The sequence below is a fragment of the Mytilus edulis genome, chromosome 10 (genome assembly GCF_963676685.1).
Source record: "Mytilus edulis chromosome 10, xbMytEdul2.2, whole genome shotgun sequence".
Classification (NCBI taxonomy): Eukaryota; Metazoa; Mollusca; class Bivalvia; order Mytilida; family Mytilidae; genus Mytilus; species Mytilus edulis.
In genome coordinates, this window is record NC_092353.1 from 19,287,287 (window position 1) to 19,303,935 (window position 16,649).

General features: G+C 36.0%; 33 non-coding genes across 33 annotated transcripts; 22 read left to right on the plus strand and 11 right to left on the minus strand.

Moving 5' to 3' along the window:
• The first annotated feature begins 27 nt into the window (after positions 1-27).
• On the plus strand, positions 28-100 carry Trnak-uuu (transfer RNA lysine (anticodon UUU)). The gene has a single exon. It is a non-coding gene; the product is annotated as a tRNA-Lys (tRNA).
• Positions 101-603: 503 nt separating this feature from the next.
• Positions 604-675, minus strand: Trnam-cau (transfer RNA methionine (anticodon CAU)). Its single transcript has one exon. It is a non-coding gene; the product is annotated as a tRNA-Met (tRNA).
• Positions 676-1,112: 437 nt separating this feature from the next.
• On the plus strand, positions 1,113-1,185 carry Trnak-uuu (transfer RNA lysine (anticodon UUU)). The gene has a single exon. It is a non-coding gene; the product is annotated as a tRNA-Lys (tRNA).
• A 366-nt stretch (positions 1,186-1,551) lies between these two features.
• Trnak-uuu (transfer RNA lysine (anticodon UUU)) lies at positions 1,552-1,624 on the plus strand. The gene has a single exon. It is a non-coding gene; the product is annotated as a tRNA-Lys (tRNA).
• A 503-nt stretch (positions 1,625-2,127) lies between these two features.
• On the minus strand, positions 2,128-2,199 carry Trnam-cau (transfer RNA methionine (anticodon CAU)). The gene has a single exon. It is a non-coding gene; the product is annotated as a tRNA-Met (tRNA).
• A 437-nt stretch (positions 2,200-2,636) lies between these two features.
• Positions 2,637-2,709, plus strand: Trnak-uuu (transfer RNA lysine (anticodon UUU)). Its single transcript has one exon. It is a non-coding gene; the product is annotated as a tRNA-Lys (tRNA).
• A 366-nt stretch (positions 2,710-3,075) lies between these two features.
• Trnak-uuu (transfer RNA lysine (anticodon UUU)) lies at positions 3,076-3,148 on the plus strand. The gene has a single exon. It is a non-coding gene; the product is annotated as a tRNA-Lys (tRNA).
• A 503-nt stretch (positions 3,149-3,651) lies between these two features.
• Positions 3,652-3,723, minus strand: Trnam-cau (transfer RNA methionine (anticodon CAU)). The gene has a single exon. It is a non-coding gene; the product is annotated as a tRNA-Met (tRNA).
• A 437-nt stretch (positions 3,724-4,160) lies between these two features.
• On the plus strand, positions 4,161-4,233 carry Trnak-uuu (transfer RNA lysine (anticodon UUU)). The gene has a single exon. It is a non-coding gene; the product is annotated as a tRNA-Lys (tRNA).
• A 366-nt stretch (positions 4,234-4,599) lies between these two features.
• Positions 4,600-4,672, plus strand: Trnak-uuu (transfer RNA lysine (anticodon UUU)). The gene has a single exon. It is a non-coding gene; the product is annotated as a tRNA-Lys (tRNA).
• Positions 4,673-5,175: 503 nt separating this feature from the next.
• Trnam-cau (transfer RNA methionine (anticodon CAU)) lies at positions 5,176-5,247 on the minus strand. Its single transcript has one exon. It is a non-coding gene; the product is annotated as a tRNA-Met (tRNA).
• Positions 5,248-5,684: 437 nt separating this feature from the next.
• Trnak-uuu (transfer RNA lysine (anticodon UUU)) lies at positions 5,685-5,757 on the plus strand. The gene has a single exon. It is a non-coding gene; the product is annotated as a tRNA-Lys (tRNA).
• A 366-nt stretch (positions 5,758-6,123) lies between these two features.
• Trnak-uuu (transfer RNA lysine (anticodon UUU)) lies at positions 6,124-6,196 on the plus strand. The gene has a single exon. It is a non-coding gene; the product is annotated as a tRNA-Lys (tRNA).
• Positions 6,197-6,699: 503 nt separating this feature from the next.
• Trnam-cau (transfer RNA methionine (anticodon CAU)) lies at positions 6,700-6,771 on the minus strand. Its single transcript has one exon. It is a non-coding gene; the product is annotated as a tRNA-Met (tRNA).
• A 437-nt stretch (positions 6,772-7,208) lies between these two features.
• Positions 7,209-7,281, plus strand: Trnak-uuu (transfer RNA lysine (anticodon UUU)). Its single transcript has one exon. It is a non-coding gene; the product is annotated as a tRNA-Lys (tRNA).
• Positions 7,282-7,647: 366 nt separating this feature from the next.
• Trnak-uuu (transfer RNA lysine (anticodon UUU)) lies at positions 7,648-7,720 on the plus strand. Its single transcript has one exon. It is a non-coding gene; the product is annotated as a tRNA-Lys (tRNA).
• A 503-nt stretch (positions 7,721-8,223) lies between these two features.
• Positions 8,224-8,295, minus strand: Trnam-cau (transfer RNA methionine (anticodon CAU)). The gene has a single exon. It is a non-coding gene; the product is annotated as a tRNA-Met (tRNA).
• Positions 8,296-8,896: 601 nt separating this feature from the next.
• Positions 8,897-8,969, plus strand: Trnak-uuu (transfer RNA lysine (anticodon UUU)). Its single transcript has one exon. It is a non-coding gene; the product is annotated as a tRNA-Lys (tRNA).
• Positions 8,970-9,335: 366 nt separating this feature from the next.
• On the plus strand, positions 9,336-9,408 carry Trnak-uuu (transfer RNA lysine (anticodon UUU)). Its single transcript has one exon. It is a non-coding gene; the product is annotated as a tRNA-Lys (tRNA).
• A 503-nt stretch (positions 9,409-9,911) lies between these two features.
• Positions 9,912-9,983, minus strand: Trnam-cau (transfer RNA methionine (anticodon CAU)). The gene has a single exon. It is a non-coding gene; the product is annotated as a tRNA-Met (tRNA).
• Positions 9,984-10,420: 437 nt separating this feature from the next.
• On the plus strand, positions 10,421-10,493 carry Trnak-uuu (transfer RNA lysine (anticodon UUU)). The gene has a single exon. It is a non-coding gene; the product is annotated as a tRNA-Lys (tRNA).
• Positions 10,494-10,859: 366 nt separating this feature from the next.
• Positions 10,860-10,932, plus strand: Trnak-uuu (transfer RNA lysine (anticodon UUU)). Its single transcript has one exon. It is a non-coding gene; the product is annotated as a tRNA-Lys (tRNA).
• Positions 10,933-11,436: 504 nt separating this feature from the next.
• On the minus strand, positions 11,437-11,508 carry Trnam-cau (transfer RNA methionine (anticodon CAU)). Its single transcript has one exon. It is a non-coding gene; the product is annotated as a tRNA-Met (tRNA).
• Positions 11,509-11,945: 437 nt separating this feature from the next.
• On the plus strand, positions 11,946-12,018 carry Trnak-uuu (transfer RNA lysine (anticodon UUU)). The gene has a single exon. It is a non-coding gene; the product is annotated as a tRNA-Lys (tRNA).
• A 366-nt stretch (positions 12,019-12,384) lies between these two features.
• Positions 12,385-12,457, plus strand: Trnak-uuu (transfer RNA lysine (anticodon UUU)). Its single transcript has one exon. It is a non-coding gene; the product is annotated as a tRNA-Lys (tRNA).
• Positions 12,458-12,960: 503 nt separating this feature from the next.
• On the minus strand, positions 12,961-13,032 carry Trnam-cau (transfer RNA methionine (anticodon CAU)). The gene has a single exon. It is a non-coding gene; the product is annotated as a tRNA-Met (tRNA).
• A 437-nt stretch (positions 13,033-13,469) lies between these two features.
• Positions 13,470-13,542, plus strand: Trnak-uuu (transfer RNA lysine (anticodon UUU)). The gene has a single exon. It is a non-coding gene; the product is annotated as a tRNA-Lys (tRNA).
• Positions 13,543-13,908: 366 nt separating this feature from the next.
• Trnak-uuu (transfer RNA lysine (anticodon UUU)) lies at positions 13,909-13,981 on the plus strand. Its single transcript has one exon. It is a non-coding gene; the product is annotated as a tRNA-Lys (tRNA).
• A 505-nt stretch (positions 13,982-14,486) lies between these two features.
• Trnam-cau (transfer RNA methionine (anticodon CAU)) lies at positions 14,487-14,558 on the minus strand. Its single transcript has one exon. It is a non-coding gene; the product is annotated as a tRNA-Met (tRNA).
• Positions 14,559-14,996: 438 nt separating this feature from the next.
• On the plus strand, positions 14,997-15,069 carry Trnak-uuu (transfer RNA lysine (anticodon UUU)). The gene has a single exon. It is a non-coding gene; the product is annotated as a tRNA-Lys (tRNA).
• A 504-nt stretch (positions 15,070-15,573) lies between these two features.
• Positions 15,574-15,645, minus strand: Trnam-cau (transfer RNA methionine (anticodon CAU)). Its single transcript has one exon. It is a non-coding gene; the product is annotated as a tRNA-Met (tRNA).
• A 438-nt stretch (positions 15,646-16,083) lies between these two features.
• Positions 16,084-16,156, plus strand: Trnak-uuu (transfer RNA lysine (anticodon UUU)). The gene has a single exon. It is a non-coding gene; the product is annotated as a tRNA-Lys (tRNA).
• Positions 16,157-16,522: 366 nt separating this feature from the next.
• Positions 16,523-16,595, plus strand: Trnak-uuu (transfer RNA lysine (anticodon UUU)). The gene has a single exon. It is a non-coding gene; the product is annotated as a tRNA-Lys (tRNA).
• The last annotated feature ends 54 nt before the right edge of the window (positions 16,596-16,649 follow it).

Below are 16,649 nucleotides of genomic sequence, written 5' to 3' on the forward strand. Positions count from 1 at the left end.
GCAAAATTTGAGAGAGTTCTCTATGTAGCCTGCGTAGCTCAGTCGGTAGAGCATCAGACTTTTAATCTGAGGGTCTAGGGTTCGAGTCCCTACGTGGGCGGCTGTATTTTTTGCAAACTTTATTGTTTTAGTACTCTGTGTTCTTGTTATGGATAGATTCGAAAACAAGTTTTACTTGCAAAACATGAAAAACGTCAAAGAAAACCACAGATCTCCGCCGCCTCTTTCCGTCACGAAAGTTTGGTTAATCATGATAATATAATATGTGGACTGATATATCATCAATATGAGGATTGATTTTCGAACGTTCGAATAGGTATGCATGATTCGTTATCTGGTTTGTTTAAACTTTTGTTGATTAATGAGTAGCACATATATCTTATAGCTGCATAAATGAGTATTGTGAGGATTCAAACGTTTACACATTGAGCATGTTGAGGGATTTCACCAACTTTAATGACATACGTATGAAATTTTTCATTCTGAATTAGTTGATTTTTCAGGATAGAGTTTTCAATCAACTTTATTTTGACTTTATTATCGTTTGTCATCATTTTCTGACAGTCACCTCAAAAAAGACTTTCGTCAATGAGAAAAAATTATTAGCAGAGCGTGGTTTCGATCCACGGACCTCTGGGTTATGGGCCCAGCACGCTTCCACTGCGCCACTCTGCTCATGAGATACAGTTATGACTTTTAACTATATAGAGTGCAACCAATCACAAGCATTGCATCAGAAAACGATATCCCCGCTAAAAATGAAAATCTTCAAGACTTTTTTCACGAATGTTAAGTACTTGATCTGCAAATTTTAACCAAGGAGAAGTTTGATTTAGTGTTCTTTGTTTTCGGCCAGGCAAACCTATGTACGTTTCCCAGAATAATAATAGCAATTAAGGGATTTCCTTGTGTACATATAGTGAAAACTTAGTATAAGTGATAAGAAGTCTATAGCATAAAGCAAGTGGAGAGCAGAACAGTTCTAATTAAGTTGCTCTGTCTTAAAATTTCTATATAAATTTGGATTGACTCTGTTAACGAAGTTGTACCGTACATTATTTACATGCTGAATGAAAGGTATAAACTATATTGTTTTCCAGACAATATCGTCAGCCTGCGTAGCTCAGTCGGTAGAGCATCAGACTTTTAATCTGAGGGTCTAGGGTTCGAGTCCCTACGTGGGCGATTGTAATTTTTGCTCCTTTGAGGTGGATTGATCATTTCTGCTCTAGACATCATTTGTTTATACATGTTATATGTGTGGTTCCTATACCTAAGTTTGAACGACTCTAAAATGTCGTCTGATTGCAATTTTATTAGCAGCTGACGCTGGACACAGCTGCATGGTATTTATATAGAAAAGCATCGATCATAAGTTTTGATTTTCTTGTAATTTCGATGCAAACGGGTCAAATAAAACAATAGAATCGTCTTAGGTAGACTTGTAAAATAAATCTGGTCTTTTATAACAACTATTCTGTGGTATAACAAAAAGTTTTGAGACAAACTGTTAATTATAAATGTGCAAAATTTGAGAGAGTTCTCTATGTAGCCTGCGTAGCTCAGTCGGTAGAGCATCAGACTTTTAATCTGAGGGTCTAGGGTTCGAGTCCCTACGTGGGCGGCTGTATTTTTTGCAAACTTTATTGTTTTAGTACTCTGTGTTCTTGTTATGGATAGATTCGAAAACAAGTTTTACTTGCAAAACATGAAAAACGTCAAAGAAAACCACAGATCTCCGCCGCCTCTTTCCGTCACGAAAGTTTGGTTAATCATGATAATATAATATGTGGACTGATATATCATCAATATGAGGATTGATTTTCGAACGTTCGAATAGGTATGCATGATTCGTTATCTGGTTTGTTTAAACTTTTGTTGATTAATGAGTAGCACATATATCTTATAGCTGCATAAATGAGTATTGTGAGGATTCAAACGTTTACACATTGAGCATGTTGAGGGATTTCACCAACTTTAATGACATACGTATGAAATTTTTCATTCTGAATTAGTTGATTTTTCAGGATAGAGTTTTCAATCAACTTTATTTTGACTTTATTATCGTTTGTCATCATTTTCTGACAGTCACCTCAAAAAAGACTTTCGTCAATGAGAAAAAATTATTAGCAGAGCGTGGTTTCGATCCACGGACCTCTGGGTTATGGGCCCAGCACGCTTCCACTGCGCCACTCTGCTCATGAGATACAGTTATGACTTTTAACTATATAGAGTGCAACCAATCACAAGCATTGCATCAGAAAACGATATCCCCGCTAAAAATGAAAATCTTCAAGACTTTTTTCACGAATGTTAAGTACTTGATCTGCAAATTTTAACCAAGGAGAAGTTTGATTTAGTGTTCTTTGTTTTCGGCCAGGCAAACCTATGTACGTTTCCCAGAATAATAATAGCAATTAAGGGATTTCCTTGTGTACATATAGTGAAAACTTAGTATAAGTGATAAGAAGTCTATAGCATAAAGCAAGTGGAGAGCAGAACAGTTCTAATTAAGTTGCTCTGTCTTAAAATTTCTATATAAATTTGGATTGACTCTGTTAACGAAGTTGTACCGTACATTATTTACATGCTGAATGAAAGGTATAAACTATATTGTTTTCCAGACAATATCGTCAGCCTGCGTAGCTCAGTCGGTAGAGCATCAGACTTTTAATCTGAGGGTCTAGGGTTCGAGTCCCTACGTGGGCGATTGTAATTTTTGCTCCTTTGAGGTGGATTGATCATTTCTGCTCTAGACATCATTTGTTTATACATGTTATATGTGTGGTTCCTATACCTAAGTTTGAACGACTCTAAAATGTCGTCTGATTGCAATTTTATTAGCAGCTGACGCTGGACACAGCTGCATGGTATTTATATAGAAAAGCATCGATCATAAGTTTTGATTTTCTTGTAATTTCGATGCAAACGGGTCAAATAAAACAATAGAATCGTCTTAGGTAGACTTGTAAAATAAATCTGGTCTTTTATAACAACTATTCTGTGGTATAACAAAAAGTTTTGAGACAAACTGTTAATTATAAATGTGCAAAATTTGAGAGAGTTCTCTATGTAGCCTGCGTAGCTCAGTCGGTAGAGCATCAGACTTTTAATCTGAGGGTCTAGGGTTCGAGTCCCTACGTGGGCGGCTGTATTTTTTGCAAACTTTATTGTTTTAGTACTCTGTGTTCTTGTTATGGATAGATTCGAAAACAAGTTTTACTTGCAAAACATGAAAAACGTCAAAGAAAACCACAGATCTCCGCCGCCTCTTTCCGTCACGAAAGTTTGGTTAATCATGATAATATAATATGTGGACTGATATATCATCAATATGAGGATTGATTTTCGAACGTTCGAATAGGTATGCATGATTCGTTATCTGGTTTGTTTAAACTTTTGTTGATTAATGAGTAGCACATATATCTTATAGCTGCATAAATGAGTATTGTGAGGATTCAAACGTTTACACATTGAGCATGTTGAGGGATTTCACCAACTTTAATGACATACGTATGAAATTTTTCATTCTGAATTAGTTGATTTTTCAGGATAGAGTTTTCAATCAACTTTATTTTGACTTTATTATCGTTTGTCATCATTTTCTGACAGTCACCTCAAAAAAGACTTTCGTCAATGAGAAAAAATTATTAGCAGAGCGTGGTTTCGATCCACGGACCTCTGGGTTATGGGCCCAGCACGCTTCCACTGCGCCACTCTGCTCATGAGATACAGTTATGACTTTTAACTATATAGAGTGCAACCAATCACAAGCATTGCATCAGAAAACGATATCCCCGCTAAAAATGAAAATCTTCAAGACTTTTTTCACGAATGTTAAGTACTTGATCTGCAAATTTTAACCAAGGAGAAGTTTGATTTAGTGTTCTTTGTTTTCGGCCAGGCAAACCTATGTACGTTTCCCAGAATAATAATAGCAATTAAGGGATTTCCTTGTGTACATATAGTGAAAACTTAGTATAAGTGATAAGAAGTCTATAGCATAAAGCAAGTGGAGAGCAGAACAGTTCTAATTAAGTTGCTCTGTCTTAAAATTTCTATATAAATTTGGATTGACTCTGTTAACGAAGTTGTACCGTACATTATTTACATGCTGAATGAAAGGTATAAACTATATTGTTTTCCAGACAATATCGTCAGCCTGCGTAGCTCAGTCGGTAGAGCATCAGACTTTTAATCTGAGGGTCTAGGGTTCGAGTCCCTACGTGGGCGATTGTAATTTTTGCTCCTTTGAGGTGGATTGATCATTTCTGCTCTAGACATCATTTGTTTATACATGTTATATGTGTGGTTCCTATACCTAAGTTTGAACGACTCTAAAATGTCGTCTGATTGCAATTTTATTAGCAGCTGACGCTGGACACAGCTGCATGGTATTTATATAGAAAAGCATCGATCATAAGTTTTGATTTTCTTGTAATTTCGATGCAAACGGGTCAAATAAAACAATAGAATCGTCTTAGGTAGACTTGTAAAATAAATCTGGTCTTTTATAACAACTATTCTGTGGTATAACAAAAAGTTTTGAGACAAACTGTTAATTATAAATGTGCAAAATTTGAGAGAGTTCTCTATGTAGCCTGCGTAGCTCAGTCGGTAGAGCATCAGACTTTTAATCTGAGGGTCTAGGGTTCGAGTCCCTACGTGGGCGGCTGTATTTTTTGCAAACTTTATTGTTTTAGTACTCTGTGTTCTTGTTATGGATAGATTCGAAAACAAGTTTTACTTGCAAAACATGAAAAACGTCAAAGAAAACCACAGATCTCCGCCGCCTCTTTCCGTCACGAAAGTTTGGTTAATCATGATAATATAATATGTGGACTGATATATCATCAATATGAGGATTGATTTTCGAACGTTCGAATAGGTATGCATGATTCGTTATCTGGTTTGTTTAAACTTTTGTTGATTAATGAGTAGCACATATATCTTATAGCTGCATAAATGAGTATTGTGAGGATTCAAACGTTTACACATTGAGCATGTTGAGGGATTTCACCAACTTTAATGACATACGTATGAAATTTTTCATTCTGAATTAGTTGATTTTTCAGGATAGAGTTTTCAATCAACTTTATTTTGACTTTATTATCGTTTGTCATCATTTTCTGACAGTCACCTCAAAAAAGACTTTCGTCAATGAGAAAAAATTATTAGCAGAGCGTGGTTTCGATCCACGGACCTCTGGGTTATGGGCCCAGCACGCTTCCACTGCGCCACTCTGCTCATGAGATACAGTTATGACTTTTAACTATATAGAGTGCAACCAATCACAAGCATTGCATCAGAAAACGATATCCCCGCTAAAAATGAAAATCTTCAAGACTTTTTTCACGAATGTTAAGTACTTGATCTGCAAATTTTAACCAAGGAGAAGTTTGATTTAGTGTTCTTTGTTTTCGGCCAGGCAAACCTATGTACGTTTCCCAGAATAATAATAGCAATTAAGGGATTTCCTTGTGTACATATAGTGAAAACTTAGTATAAGTGATAAGAAGTCTATAGCATAAAGCAAGTGGAGAGCAGAACAGTTCTAATTAAGTTGCTCTGTCTTAAAATTTCTATATAAATTTGGATTGACTCTGTTAACGAAGTTGTACCGTACATTATTTACATGCTGAATGAAAGGTATAAACTATATTGTTTTCCAGACAATATCGTCAGCCTGCGTAGCTCAGTCGGTAGAGCATCAGACTTTTAATCTGAGGGTCTAGGGTTCGAGTCCCTACGTGGGCGATTGTAATTTTTGCTCCTTTGAGGTGGATTGATCATTTCTGCTCTAGACATCATTTGTTTATACATGTTATATGTGTGGTTCCTATACCTAAGTTTGAACGACTCTAAAATGTCGTCTGATTGCAATTTTATTAGCAGCTGACGCTGGACACAGCTGCATGGTATTTATATAGAAAAGCATCGATCATAAGTTTTGATTTTCTTGTAATTTCGATGCAAACGGGTCAAATAAAACAATAGAATCGTCTTAGGTAGACTTGTAAAATAAATCTGGTCTTTTATAACAACTATTCTGTGGTATAACAAAAAGTTTTGAGACAAACTGTTAATTATAAATGTGCAAAATTTGAGAGAGTTCTCTATGTAGCCTGCGTAGCTCAGTCGGTAGAGCATCAGACTTTTAATCTGAGGGTCTAGGGTTCGAGTCCCTACGTGGGCGGCTGTATTTTTTGCAAACTTTATTGTTTTAGTACTCTGTGTTCTTGTTATGGATAGATTCGAAAACAAGTTTTACTTGCAAAACATGAAAAACGTCAAAGAAAACCACAGATCTCCGCCGCCTCTTTCCGTCACGAAAGTTTGGTTAATCATGATAATATAATATGTGGACTGATATATCATCAATATGAGGATTGATTTTCGAACGTTCGAATAGGTATGCATGATTCGTTATCTGGTTTGTTTAAACTTTTGTTGATTAATGAGTAGCACATATATCTTATAGCTGCATAAATGAGTATTGTGAGGATTCAAACGTTTACACATTGAGCATGTTGAGGGATTTCACCAACTTTAATGACATACGTATGAAATTTTTCATTCTGAATTAGTTGATTTTTCAGGATAGAGTTTTCAATCAACTTTATTTTGACTTTATTATCGTTTGTCATCATTTTCTGACAGTCACCTCAAAAAAGACTTTCGTCAATGAGAAAAAATTATTAGCAGAGCGTGGTTTCGATCCACGGACCTCTGGGTTATGGGCCCAGCACGCTTCCACTGCGCCACTCTGCTCATGAGATACAGTTATGACTTTTAACTATATAGAGTGCAACCAATCACAAGCATTGCATCAGAAAACGATATCCCCGCTAAAAATGAAAATCTTCAAGACTTTTTTCACGAATGTTAAGTACTTGATCTGCAAATTTTAACCAAGGAGAAGTTTGATTTAGTGTTCTTTGTTTTCGGCCAGGCAAACCTATGTACGTTTCCCAGAATAATAATAGCAATTAAGGGATTTCCTTGTGTACATATAGTGAAAACTTAGTATAAGTGATAAGAAGTCTATAGCATAAAGCAAGTGGAGAGCAGAACAGTTCTAATTAAGTTGCTCTGTCTTAAAATTTCTATATAAATTTGGATTGACTCTGTTAACGAAGTTGTACCGTACATTATTTACATGCTGAATGAAAGGTATAAACTATATTGTTTTCCAGACAATATCGTCAGCCTGCGTAGCTCAGTCGGTAGAGCATCAGACTTTTAATCTGAGGGTCTAGGGTTCGAGTCCCTACGTGGGCGATTGTAATTTTTGCTCCTTTGAGGTGGATTGATCATTTCTGCTCTAGACATCATTTGTTTATACATGTTATATGTGTGGTTCCTATACCTAAGTTTGAACGACTCTAAAATGTCGTCTGATTGCAATTTTATTAGCAGCTGACGCTGGACACAGCTGCATGGTATTTATATAGAAAAGCATCGATCATAAGTTTTGATTTTCTTGTAATTTCGATGCAAACGGGTCAAATAAAACAATAGAATCGTCTTAGGTAGACTTGTAAAATAAATCTGGTCTTTTATAACAACTATTCTGTGGTATAACAAAAAGTTTTGAGACAAACTGTTAATTATAAATGTGCAAAATTTGAGAGAGTTCTCTATGTAGCCTGCGTAGCTCAGTCGGTAGAGCATCAGACTTTTAATCTGAGGGTCTAGGGTTCGAGTCCCTACGTGGGCGGCTGTATTTTTTGCAAACTTTATTGTTTTAGTACTCTGTGTTCTTGTTATGGATAGATTCGAAAACAAGTTTTACTTGCAAAACATGAAAAACGTCAAAGAAAACCACAGATCTCCGCCGCCTCTTTCCGTCACGAAAGTTTGGTTAATCATGATAATATAATATGTGGACTGATATATCATCAATATGAGGATTGATTTTCGAACGTTCGAATAGGTATGCATGATTCGTTATCTGGTTTGTTTAAACTTTTGTTGATTAATGAGTAGCACATATATCTTATAGCTGCATAAATGAGTATTGTGAGGATTCAAACGTTTACACATTGAGCATGTTGAGGGATTTCACCAACTTTAATGACATACGTATGAAATTTTTCATTCTGAATTAGTTGATTTTTCAGGATAGAGTTTTCAATCAACTTTATTTTGACTTTATTATCGTTTGTCATCATTTTCTGACAGTCACCTCAAAAAAGACTTTCGTCAATGAGAAAAAATTATTAGCAGAGCGTGGTTTCGATCCACGGACCTCTGGGTTATGGGCCCAGCACGCTTCCACTGCGCCACTCTGCTCATGAGATACAGTTATGACTTTTAACTATATAGAGTGCAACCAATCACAAGCATTGCATCAGAAAACGATATCCCCGCTAAAAATGAAAATCTTCAAGACTTTTTTCACGAATGTTAAGTACTTGATCTGCAAATTTTAACCAAGGAGAAGTTTGATTTAGTGTTCTTTGTTTTCGGCCAGGCAAACCTATGTACGTTTCCCAGAATAATAATAGCAATTAAGGGATTTCCTTGTGTACATATAGTGAAAACCATACCCGTAGCCAGGGGGGGTTCGGGGGGTTCGGACGAACCCCCCCTTGAAAACAAATAATGACTGTTAAAGTCAACGTTCTGTTCGAATTGTGACTGTAAAAGTCGAGTTTTTGAGGCCAACGAACCCCCCTTTGGAAATTCCTGGCTACGGGCCTGAAAACTTAGTATAAGTGATAAGAAGTCTATAGCATAAAGCAAGTGGAGAGCAGAACAGTTCTAATTAAGTTGCTCTGTCTTAAAATTTCTATATAAATTTGGATTGACTCTGTTAACGAAGTTGTACCGTACATTATTTACATGCTGAATGAAAGGTATAAACTATATTGTTTTCCAGACAATATCGTCAGCCTGCGTAGCTCAGTCGGTAGAGCATCAGACTTTTAATCTGAGGGTCTAGGGTTCGAGTCCCTACGTGGGCGATTGTAATTTTTGCTCCTTTGAGGTGGATTGATCATTTCTGCTCTAGACATCATTTGTTTATACATGTTATATGTGTGGTTCCTATACCTAAGTTTGAACGACTCTAAAATGTCGTCTGATTGCAATTTTATTAGCAGCTGACGCTGGACACAGCTGCATGGTATTTATATAGAAAAGCATCGATCATAAGTTTTGATTTTCTTGTAATTTCGATGCAAACGGGTCAAATAAAACAATAGAATCGTCTTAGGTAGACTTGTAAAATAAATCTGGTCTTTTATAACAACTATTCTGTGGTATAACAAAAAGTTTTGAGACAAACTGTTAATTATAAATGTGCAAAATTTGAGAGAGTTCTCTATGTAGCCTGCGTAGCTCAGTCGGTAGAGCATCAGACTTTTAATCTGAGGGTCTAGGGTTCGAGTCCCTACGTGGGCGGCTGTATTTTTTGCAAACTTTATTGTTTTAGTACTCTGTGTTCTTGTTATGGATAGATTCGAAAACAAGTTTTACTTGCAAAACATGAAAAACGTCAAAGAAAACCACAGATCTCCGCCGCCTCTTTCCGTCACGAAAGTTTGGTTAATCATGATAATATAATATGTGGACTGATATATCATCAATATGAGGATTGATTTTCGAACGTTCGAATAGGTATGCATGATTCGTTATCTGGTTTGTTTAAACTTTTGTTGATTAATGAGTAGCACATATATCTTATAGCTGCATAAATGAGTATTGTGAGGATTCAAACGTTTACACATTGAGCATGTTGAGGGATTTCACCAACTTTAATGACATACGTATGAAATTTTTCATTCTGAATTAGTTGATTTTTCAGGATAGAGTTTTCAATCAACTTTATTTTGACTTTATTATCGTTTGTCATCATTTTCTGACAGTCACCTCAAAAAAGACTTTCGTCAATGAGAAAAAATTATTAGCAGAGCGTGGTTTCGATCCACGGACCTCTGGGTTATGGGCCCAGCACGCTTCCACTGCGCCACTCTGCTCATGAGATACAGTTATGACTTTTAACTATATAGAGTGCAACCAATCACAAGCATTGCATCAGAAAACGATATCCCCGCTAAAAATGAAAATCTTCAAGACTTTTTTCACGAATGTTAAGTACTTGATCTGCAAATTTTAACCAAGGAGAAGTTTGATTTAGTGTTCTTTGTTTTCGGCCAGGCAAACCTATGTACGTTTCCCAGAATAATAATAGCAATTAAGGGATTTCCTTGTGTACATATAGTGAAAACTTAGTATAAGTGATAAGAAGTCTATAGCATAAAGCAAGTGGAGAGCAGAACAGTTCTAATTAAGTTGCTCTGTCTTAAAATTTCTATATAAATTTGGATTGACTCTGTTAACGAAGTTGTACCGTACATTATTTACATGCTGAATGAAAGGTATAAACTATATTGTTTTCCAGACAATATCGTCAGCCTGCGTAGCTCAGTCGGTAGAGCATCAGACTTTTAATCTGAGGGTCTAGGGTTCGAGTCCCTACGTGGGCGATTGTAATTTTTGCTCCTTTGAGGTGGATTGATCATTTCTGCTCTAGACATCATTTGTTTATACATGTTATATGTGTGGTTCCTATACCTAAGTTTGAACGACTCTAAAATGTCGTCTGATTGCAATTTTATTAGCAGCTGACGCTGGACACAGCTGCATGGTATTTATATAGAAAAGCATCGATCATAAGTTTTGATTTTCTTGTAATTTCGATGCAAACGGGTCAAATAAAACAATAGAATCGTCTTAGGTAGACTTGTAAAATAAATCTGGTCTTTTATAACAACTATTCTGTGGTATAACAAAAAGTTTTGAGACAAACTGTTAATTATAAATGTGCAAAATTTGAGAGAGTTCTCTATGTAGCCTGCGTAGCTCAGTCGGTAGAGCATCAGACTTTTAATCTGAGGGTCTAGGGTTCGAGTCCCTACGTGGGCGGCTGTATTTTTTGCAAACTTTATTGTTTTAGTACTCTGTGTTCTTGTTATGGATAGATTCGAAAACAAGTTTTACTTGCAAAACATGAAAAACGTCAAAGAAAACCACAGATCTCCGCCGCCTCTTTCCGTCACGAAAGTTTGGTTAATCATGATAATATAATATGTGGACTGATATATCATCAATATGAGGATTGATTTTCGAACGTTCGAATAGGTATGCATGATTCGTTATCTGGTTTGTTTAAACTTTTGTTGATTAATGAGTAGCACATATATCTTATAGCTGCATAAATGAGTATTGTGAGGATTCAAACGTTTACACATTGAGCATGTTGAGGGATTTCACCAACTTTAATGACATACGTATGAAATTTTTCATTCTGAATTAGTTGATTTTTCAGGATAGAGTTTTCAATCAACTTTATTTTGACTTTATTATCGTTTGTCATCATTTTCTGACAGTCACCTCAAAAAAGACTTTCGTCAATGAGAAAAAAATTATTAGCAGAGCGTGGTTTCGATCCACGGACCTCTGGGTTATGGGCCCAGCACGCTTCCACTGCGCCACTCTGCTCATGAGATACAGTTATGACTTTTAACTATATAGAGTGCAACCAATCACAAGCATTGCATCAGAAAACGATATCCCCGCTAAAAATGAAAATCTTCAAGACTTTTTTCACGAATGTTAAGTACTTGATCTGCAAATTTTAACCAAGGAGAAGTTTGATTTAGTGTTCTTTGTTTTCGGCCAGGCAAACCTATGTACGTTTCCCAGAATAATAATAGCAATTAAGGGATTTCCTTGTGTACATATAGTGAAAACTTAGTATAAGTGATAAGAAGTCTATAGCATAAAGCAAGTGGAGAGCAGAACAGTTCTAATTAAGTTGCTCTGTCTTAAAATTTCTATATAAATTTGGATTGACTCTGTTAACGAAGTTGTACCGTACATTATTTACATGCTGAATGAAAGGTATAAACTATATTGTTTTCCAGACAATATCGTCAGCCTGCGTAGCTCAGTCGGTAGAGCATCAGACTTTTAATCTGAGGGTCTAGGGTTCGAGTCCCTACGTGGGCGATTGTAATTTTTGCTCCTTTGAGGTGGATTGATCATTTCTGCTCTAGACATCATTTGTTTATACATGTTATATGTGTGGTTCCTATACCTAAGTTTGAACGACTCTAAAATGTCGTCTGATTGCAATTTTATTAGCAGCTGACGCTGGACACAGCTGCATGGTATTTATATAGAAAAGCATCGATCATAAGTTTTGATTTTCTTGTAATTTCGATGCAAACGGGTCAAATAAAACAATAGAATCGTCTTAGGTAGACTTGTAAAATAAATCTGGTCTTTTATAACAACTATTCTGTGGTATAACAAAAAGTTTTGAGACAAACTGTTAATTATAAATGTGCAAAATTTGAGAGAGTTCTCTATGTAGCCTGCGTAGCTCAGTCGGTAGAGCATCAGACTTTTAATCTGAGGGTCTAGGGTTCGAGTCCCTACGTGGGCGGCTGTATTTTTTGCAAACTTTATTGTTTTAGTACTCTGTGTTCTTGTTATGGATAGATTCGAAAACAAGTTTTACTTGCAAAACATGAAAAACGTCAAAGAAAACCACAGATCTCCGCCGCCTCTTTCCGTCACGAAAGTTTGGTTAATCATGATAATATAATATGTGGACTGATATATCATCAATATGAGGATTGATTTTCGAACGTTCGAATAGGTATGCATGATTCGTTATCTGGTTTGTTTAAACTTTTGTTGATTAATGAGTAGCACATATATCTTATAGCTGCATAAATGAGTATTGTGAGGATTCAAACGTTTACACATTGAGCATGTTGAGGGATTTCACCAACTTTAATGACATACGTATGAAATTTTTCATTCTGAATTAGTTGATTTTTCAGGATAGAGTTTTCAATCAACTTTATTTTGACTTTATTATCGTTTGTCATCATTTTCTGACAGTCACCTCAAAAAAGACTTTCGTCAATGAGAAAAAATTATTAGCAGAGCGTGGTTTCGATCCACGGACCTCTGGGTTATGGGCCCAGCACGCTTCCACTGCGCCACTCTGCTCATGAGATACAGTTATGACTTTTAACTATATAGAGTGCAACCAATCACAAGCATTGCATCAGAAAACGATATCCCCGCTAAAAATGAAAATCTTCAAGACTTTTTTCACGAATGTTAAGTACTTGATCTGCAAATTTTAACCAAGGAGAAGTTTGATTTAGTGTTCTTTGTTTTCGGCCAGGCAAACCTATGTACGTTTCCCAGAATAATAATAGCAATTAAGGGATTTCCTTGTGTACATATAGTGAAAACTTAGTATAAGTGATAAGAAGTCTATAGCATAAAGCAAGTGGAGAGCAGAACAGTTCTAATTAAGTTGCTCTGTCTTAAAATTTCTATATAAATTTGGATTGACTCTGTTAACGAAGTTGTACCGTACATTATTTACATGCTGAATGAAAGGTATAAACTATATTGTTTTCCAGACAATATCGTCAGCCTGCGTAGCTCAGTCGGTAGAGCATCAGACTTTTAATCTGAGGGTCTAGGGTTCGAGTCCCTACGTGGGCGATTGTAATTTTTGCTCCTTTGAGGTGGATTGATCATTTCTGCTCTAGACATCATTTGTTTATACATGTTATATGTGTGGTTCCTATACCTAAGTTTGAACGACTCTAAAATGTCGTCTGATTGCAATTTTATTAGCAGCTGACGCTGGACACAGCTGCATGGTATTTATATAGAAAAGCATCGATCATAAGTTTTGATTTTCTTGTAATTTCGATGCAAACGGGTCAAATAAAACAATAGAATCGTCTTAGGTAGACTTGTAAAATAAATCTGGTCTTTTATAACAACTATTCTGTGGTATAACAAAAAGTTTTGAGACAAACTGTTAATTATAAATGTGCAAAATTTGAGAGAGTTCTCTATGTAGCCTGCGTAGCTCAGTCGGTAGAGCATCAGACTTTTAATCTGAGGGTCTAGGGTTCGAGTCCCTACGTGGGCGGCTGTATTTTTTGCAAACTTTATTGTTTTTAGTACTCTGTGTTCTTGTTATGGATAGATTCGAAAACAAGTTTTACTTGCAAAACATGAAAAACGTCAAAGAAAAACCACAGATCTCCGCCGCCTCTTTCCGTCACGAAAGTTTGGTTAATCATGATAATATAATATGTGGACTGATATATCATCAATATGAGGATTGATTTTCGAACGTTCGAATAGGTATGCATGATTCGTTATCTGGTTTGTTTAAACTTTTGTTGATTAATGAGTAGCACATATATCTTATAGCTGCATAAATGAGTATTGTGAGGATTCAAACGTTTACACATTGAGCATGTTGAGGGATTTCACCAACTTTAATGACATACGTATGAAATTTTTCATTCTGAATTAGTTGATTTTTCAGGATAGAGTTTTCAATCAACTTTATTTTGACTTTATTATCGTTTGTCATCATTTTCTGACAGTCACCTCAAAAAAGACTTTCGTCAATGAGAAAAAATTATTAGCAGAGCGTGGTTTCGATCCACGGACCTCTGGGTTATGGGCCCAGCACGCTTCCACTGCGCCACTCTGCTCATGAGATACAGTTATGACTTTTAACTATATAGAGTGCAACCAATCACAAGCATTGCATCAGAAAACGATATCCCCCGCTAAAAATGAAAATCTTCAAGACTTTTTTCACGAATGTTAAGTACTTGATCTGCAAATTTTAACCAAGGAGAAGTTTGATTTAGTGTTCTTTGTTTTCGGCCAGGCAAACCTATGTACGTTTCCCAGAATAATAATAGCAATTAAGGGATTTCCTTGTGTACATATAGTGAAAACTTAGTATAAGTGATAAGAAGTCTATAGCATAAAGCAAGTGGAGAGCAGAACAGTTCTAATTAAGTTGCTCTGTCTTAAAATTTCTATATAAATTTGGATTGACTCTGTTAACGAAGTTGTACCGTACATTATTTACATGCTGAATGAAAGGTATAAACTATATTGTTTTCCAGACAATATCGTCAGCCTGCGTAGCTCAGTCGGTAGAGCATCAGACTTTTAATCTGAGGGTCTAGGGTTCGAGTCCCTACGTGGGCGGCTGTATTTTTTGCAAACTTTATTGTTTTAGTACTCTGTGTTCTTGTTATGGATAGATTCGAAAACAAGTTTTACTTGCAAAACATGAAAAACGTCAAAGAAAACCACAGATCTCCGCCGCCTCTTTCCGTCACGAAAGTTTGGTTAATCATGATAATATAATATGTGGGACTGATATATCATCAATATGAGGATTGATTTTCGAACGTTCGAATAGGTATGCATGATTCGTTATCTGGTTTGTTTAAACTTTTGTTGATTAATGAGTAGCACATATATCTTATAGCTGCATAAATGAGTATTGTGAGGATTCAAACGTTTACACATTGAGCATGTTGAGGGATTTCACCAACTTTAATGACATACGTATGAAATTTTTCATTCTGAATTAGTTGATTTTTCAGGATAGAGTTTTCAATCAACTTTATTTTGACTTTATTATCGTTTGTCATCATTTTCTGACAGTCACCTCAAAAAAGACTTTCGTCAATGAGAAAAAATTATTAGCAGAGCGTGGTTTCGATCCACGGACCTCTGGGTTATGGGCCCAGCACGCTTCCACTGCGCCACTCTGCTCATGAGATACAGTTATGACTTTTAACTATATAGAGTGCAACCAATCACAAGCATTGCATCAGAAAACGATATCCCCGCTAAAAATGAAAATCTTCAAGACTTTTTTCACGAATGTTAAGTACTTGATCTGCAAATTTTAACCAAGGAGAAGTTTGATTTAGTGTTCTTTGTTTTCGGCCAGGCAAACCTATGTACGTTTCCCAGAATAATAATAGCAATTAAGGGATTTCCTTGTGTACATATAGTGAAAACTTAGTATAAGTGATAAGAAGTCTATAGCATAAAGCAAGTGGAGAGCAGAACAGTTCTAATTAAGTTGCTCTGTCTTAAAATTTCTATATAAATTTGGATTGACTCTGTTAACGAAGTTGTACCGTACATTATTTACATGCTGAATGAAAGGTATAAAACTATATTGTTTTCCAGACAATATCGTCAGCCTGCGTAGCTCAGTCGGTAGAGCATCAGACTTTTAATCTGAGGGTCTAGGGTTCGAGTCCCTACGTGGGCGATTGTAATTTTTGCTCCTTTGAGGTGGATTGATCATTTCTGCTCTAGACATCATTTGTTTATACATGTTATATGTGTGGTTCCTATACCTAAGTTTGAACGACTCTAAAATGTCGTCTGATTGCAATTTTATTAGCAGCTGACGCTGGACACAGCTGCATGGTATTTATATAGAAAAGCATCGATCATAAGTTTTGATTTTCTTGTAATTTCGATGCAAACGGGTCAAATAAAACAATAGAATCGTCTTAGGTAGACTTGTAAAATAAATCTGGTCTTTTATAACAACTATTCTGTGGTATAACAAAAAGTTTTGAGACAAACTGTTAATTATAAATGTGCAAAATTTGAGAGAGTTCTCTATGTAGCCTGCGTAGCTCAGTCGGTAGAGCATCAGACTTTTAATCTGAGGGTCTAGGGTTCGAGTCCCTACGTGGGCGGCTGTATTTTTTGCAAACTTTATTGTTTTAGTACTCTGTGTTCTTGTTATGGAT